The sequence below is a fragment of the Lates calcarifer genome, linkage group LG5, assembly GCF_001640805.2.
Source record: "Lates calcarifer isolate ASB-BC8 linkage group LG5, TLL_Latcal_v3, whole genome shotgun sequence".
Classification (NCBI taxonomy): Eukaryota; Metazoa; Chordata; class Actinopteri; family Centropomidae; genus Lates; species Lates calcarifer.
In genome coordinates, this window is record NC_066837.1 from 23,240,903 (window position 1) to 23,246,902 (window position 6,000).

Genomic DNA, 6,000 nt, shown 5'->3' on the forward strand with positions numbered 1-6,000 from the left:
AGAGGGTGAGGTGAGGCAGAAAAGGGAGGGAAGGAGGGGAGGTTTTTCATTTCTCCTCCCCCTACCCCAGCTGGGCCAGCGGTCTCACCCTTCCTCAAAACCTTCCTTCCCCCTTTCTCCCTGTCTTTCCCTCCCTGTCCTGGTAGGCTGCATGGGGCTCCAGGTCAGGAGGTTCATGAAGGATATAGAGTGTGTAGTGTGTGTGTGTGTGTGTGTGTGTGTGTGCGTGCACAAGGGGCAGTGTCTCAGGGGCATCAGGGGAAAAGGAAGAGAACCAGACAGCAGATCATCTCTATACACGCCCAGACATCCACACATGCACACACACACACACACACACACACACACATTCATGCAGACATGTATATGTGCATTTAGCACTTTATTTTTGTATGCTACTACTTTCTTGTTGTGTGGATTGATTATGTTTGGCATAGTAGAAAGCCAAAAACATAAAACAGACACATGACGCATACACATGCAGTTTTACTGAAAAGTGATATTGGAAAAGTATGACAAGAACACCACAAGTCACATGACAGTTGATATAATGACATCACTGACAGGGACTGTGTTGTTATCTACCGTTGCTACAATTGCATACTTCTGTTTGCAGGCCAGTGTAGCTATTTACATCGTGAGGAGACAAAACACTGGTCACAATGGACTATGTTTTCCATTTGAATGTGTTCACTCTCTTCTTTCACTGGGGTCGGGGGGAAAGGAGTGGGTTGGGGTTGCACTGTCTGAAGAGGAGGGGGGGGGGGGGGCTCAGCTGATGCTGACCAGCACACATAAATTTCTCTCAGACCCCCTGCCCCCACCACCACCATCACAAACTCAAGCAAAGGCAGTTTTACTGTGTGTGTATTTTATCTTTACATGTGTACAGTATTAGTGAATTATGGCAAATTTACATAATAATGACTGGACAGGGCTGTTACATTTGTGTCTATGTGTATGCATGTATTTGAATGTGTGATTGTGTGTGTGTGTGTGTGTATGTGTGTGTGGAGTGGAGGGGTTTGGGGATCCTGGGACCCCCTTTCCCAGACATGAACTGACCTTTCCAACCAGACAGGGATAAAGGGACAAGGAGGGAGGGCTGAGGGCATGAGGGCACTGCAGTGTGTGGTTGTGTGTGTGTATATGTGTGTGAGTGCTTATTTGCATGTATGTGAGTGAGTCCGTGGCTATATCCATGCATGTGTGTGTGTGTGTTAGTTGATATCGTGGACCTCTGAACCAGCCGGTTCTCTCTGTCCTGCTGAGTTTGGCCTGGTGCAACCAACCCCCGCATGCAAACCCACCAACCTTTACACCCCCACCTCTCTCTCTCTCTCTGCCTCTCTCTCTCCTCATCCCTCTCTCCTCTCGTCTTTTGTTGGACCCAGTCATTGTGCTATCCCCGCAGCGCTCTGTATGCAAAAAAGGTGGTGCTCTGAGGGCTCGCCAGCTCCGGACCCTTGCAAATCAATTTGTCTGTGGAAGGGGTGAGGGCAAAGAGGTGGGACGGGGGGACTGTGGAGCACCGAGGACAGCTTGGTGAAAAGCCTGAGGTATGCAACTCATCCCTCAGAAAACAATGTCATAGTCTCTTATCCTATGCATTATTTGTTACAACTGAGGAGGCTCTCAATAAGTCCAATTAGGACAGACAGATGTGTGATTTTGTGCAAGACTTGTTTTCTACTAGAAAAACTTCTCAATGCATTTTGTTGTCATGTTTCCTCTATTTCCTTTTTCTATATATATCTTTTTTTTGACCAAGGACATAAGGAAAAAAAAACATGAATATTGATGTTTTGATGTTTTTGTTATTTGGCTGCTCGTTTACTGACATATCTTATTTTACCGCTATCACTCAAGAACAAAAAAAGAGAGGTAAATCTAGACTGACCTCGTCGCTCTGAGAGGAGGATCAGACATTGATTGTGGTTGTCCCTCTCTCTCTCTCTCTCTCCCAGAATGCAGACAGGACTCTCCCTAAAGCACACAGGCTTGAGAGGGTCTTTGCTTGACTGGAACAACGATGATCAATACCTGTCACTTCTGTCTCGTCTGGCCAGAGCCCTGCTCCCCTGCACCCCCCAACACACAGTGGGAGGACTTGATGATGCACACACACAAACACGAAGAGACGGCCAAGCACAGATAAGCTCATGCGTGTGTGCACACATGCAAATAGTTAAATATAAATAGGAGCCCCACACGGATGCACACATGGGCATAACAGGGTGTATGCATGCAAACATGCACAGGAAGACATACGTGCAAATATACGGAACACACGTAGATGTGCACACAAAGCATCTTGTCAGATGGACGAACACACACACACACACACACACACACACACACACACACACATGCAGGCTGTGACAGCGAGGTCAGACAGGGCATTCAGACCCAGACACCAGTCTCTTCTATGAGGTCAGACCACAAGGCCAAGGTCTACTCCCTAACCCCAGTGGCCCTTAAAACGCATGCACACACACACACACACAAACCCACTGACCAGCCGGGACAACAGAGAGGGAGACGCTGAGGAGGGGCGATGGGGAATGAAAAGAAGGGGATGATGGGGGATGGTTTAAATGAAAAAGAATAGGGTTGAATACAAGCATTGTAAAAGGTGGGTTAATATTTGAGTATGCAAATATATATTAACTCGGGAGATAAGTTGTTAAAACACAACTTTTCTATCATTTTAGTCCAAGTAAAAAAAAAACTTCCTCAACCTTAAACTATTATTATTCAGTAAATGTGGATTAATCCATATAATCCAGTTATTTTCTTTATCAGCTTGACAGTGTGAAAGAGTGAAAATAAGAAGAAAATGTATTGTGTTGGCTGACACAATACATTTGGAAGTCAAAAGTAAAACCTGCTTCCTTTTAGCTGCTTGCCCATTCATTTGCTCGAGGTCTCCTTCTTTTCTGCAAGATTTTTTCTTATTTTCAACTCTCTCTTTCTCTCTCTCTCTCTCTTCCTTCTCGTTCTGTCCTCTCTGTCTTCTTACTCAAGAGACCCTTGCTCTGCCCAGCCAGAGAGATAAGGAAGTCGAGGGGCCAAGTTTACCACTGCAGATAAGCTGTAATTGCAGGGTAATAAAAAAATTGAAAAAAAAAGAAAAGAAAGGAAACGGAGGAAGAGTGGAAGAAAGAGCGGACACAAAGAAGTGAATTGAGCAGCCAGAGAAATGATTGATGTGCGCGGTGACACTCTGGTTCGCTGACAGTTATCAGCGAGGGCAACCTTTTGCTCATTACAGTCATGTACGTGCAGCAGAGGACCAGTGGCTGCATTCAGACAATAACTGCCAGCCTTGACCCCTCTGATAAACAGCGACTGCAAACTAACTAGCTGAACAATCACTTCTCTGTTCTGCGACATCACTCAGTCAGTGCGCTTGTAAACGCTGGTTATTAACATGGGCATTGTGTTCACACACATAAAACCAGCTGTTCCAGATTTGTACATTGTTGGTGTCATAAAACTAGGAAGTCATTCAAATGGCTGTTGCTCGCTGTCATTCGGCAGCATAAACAATGACAATGGTGCCCTGCAACCATTCCACCAAATATTTCATAAGAGTGGTTACCAGTTCTAAAAAGAAAAAAAAAGAAAAAGAAAAAAGGACTAAATAGGTTGAATGCATAAACAGGTTAAAGTGACAAATGAGGACTATGGTTGTGTGGTTGTTTGTTCCTGACAAATAACCTAATATAGGATGCTAAAACTACAATTTCTCAAGAAAATTAATATTATGAGTTTATTAATTCTATTTATTGTGTCATGCACATATGAGGCACCCACAAGGACACCAAAGACACCAAAAATACTGTTGCAGTGGTAAAACATTTGTCAGACAACAATGTAACAATTTACATATAAACTATCTATTGCAAACAAATGGCTTAACTCTCTCCTGACCCAAACTCTACAAATAAAATCTAAAAGGGTTCCCTTCCTTCAAACACAACTCAAAATCAGGAAAGGTATTTAACTAAAAAGTATAGCCCTTAAATTCTTATATAATGAGCAGTTAGACAAGAAATTAGCTTTGTCTTTATTCTCACCTGAATCTCATTACAGACAAAGCCTTTTCTCTTCAGGGAGACCATTAAACCCACCTGTTTCAATAGCTAATGGTAGTGTACCTGAATGTGACTGTGCACATTGACATCTTTGACTTTTTGTTCAGTTCTGCTTCACGTAAGACTACACTGCATCTGTTTTCTATGAGACAATATGTTTAGTTCAGTATTTAGATTTTCTACCAAACAAAACAAATGTTTTTTCCTCACACAGGACATACAAAAGCATCATGAATATTACACTGTAACTGCAACCTGAAACCCTAAAACATACATTCATCTCAAGATTTCACTTTGCAGGGATGTACTGTACATGCAAAATGTCTAAGTTAAAGACTTTCCACAGAGTCATGTATGTTTGATGTTTGGAGGTTTCAGGTATCAGTGATGATACTGAGGAGGTAAAGGTGCTGTATATAAGCTAAAGCCAACGTTAATAGCATTAACAGGTGTTTAATTACCAAGAGCTTCAGCCATCTTTGCATTTGCAGGTTAGCATAGGCCCTCCAGGCAGTGCTACTTCTCCATTCTCTCATGTTGGACTGGGGGCAGACGGGGCACTACAGTGACTCACTAGTTGCAAAAATGGTATTGGTAGGCTGGAGCTAGCCGGTTAGCATGCTTCAGTAGAAGAAAAATAGTAACAGAAATAGAAACAAAAGAAGAGTTAACATTGGTTTTGCTTTCCATTGCTAGAGACAGCTCGAATGCAGTTTGATGTTGAACTTGCAACGTTTCCTCTAGACTGGTAAGTAAACAGCTGTTAATGCTAACATTGCCTATGTAGTGATAATAAAACATTATAGCCCCTTTAAGGTATACTGTACCATCCACATTGAGAAATCAACATACAAACATGCTCTAAGAATTGTATAGTTATGATGAAGTAATGTCTTGGTCAGTGCACAGGCTATGTAAAATAAGTACAAGAGTTGTTTCTGAAATTTCCACATAAAGTAGAAAAGTTTAAAAACCCAGCAGAACTACATTGTTGATGTGAATTTGTTTCATGATGATGAATGGAACCAGTTCATGTTTGATTAAAAAAGGAATAAAAAGTGAATAACTTCACATATTTCATTACAGTGTCTATTCATTTTGGAGGTTACACTGGTGAAAGGAGACGGCAACTTGTGTGTGACAGGCAGGTTTACCGTTGGCATGCTGTGTGACCACCAGCCCTTACTTCCTTCCTCTCTGCTGGCCTAGGGGAAGAGTGTGTGTCCTGTTGCTCTGTTCCTCTGGGGCTTGTGTATGCATGCGTGTGTACATGTGTGAACGCATGTGTATACGTGTGCACTGTATATGTGTGTATGTGTTTTCGGTCACACTCCACTGCTCACAGGAGGTCAGGTGAGATTGGGTCTGGTTCCTGATTCCTGGAATAGTGGACAGCTGCAACATCTCACACAAATGCCATGACACGAGATGCACACACACACACACAGAGTTCACACACACACACACACACACACACACACACACACACATACACATATCTCACACAAATGCCATGACACGAGATGCACACACACACACACAGAGTTCACACACACACACACACACACACACACACACACATACACATACTTGTTATCTTTTTCTCTTCAACTGTCTCTTGTTTCTAATGTTGGTCATGTAAATTAGGAAACTACATATATTATTGGTATGATCTGAAATGTGTCTGTTGAATCATATGTCACATGTTGTCACATGTTGTCACATGTTGTCATATGTTGAATCATAAACTGTGTGAAAAATATCTATGAAATGGCTGCTCATATTTCTATATTTTTATTTATTCTTTGATCATATAGTTCCAGATTTATATCTAAATTTTAGTTCTTGTATGGCTGTTTTAAAAATCAGCATCCAAGGAATTTGGTTTCTTTTGCTGAAT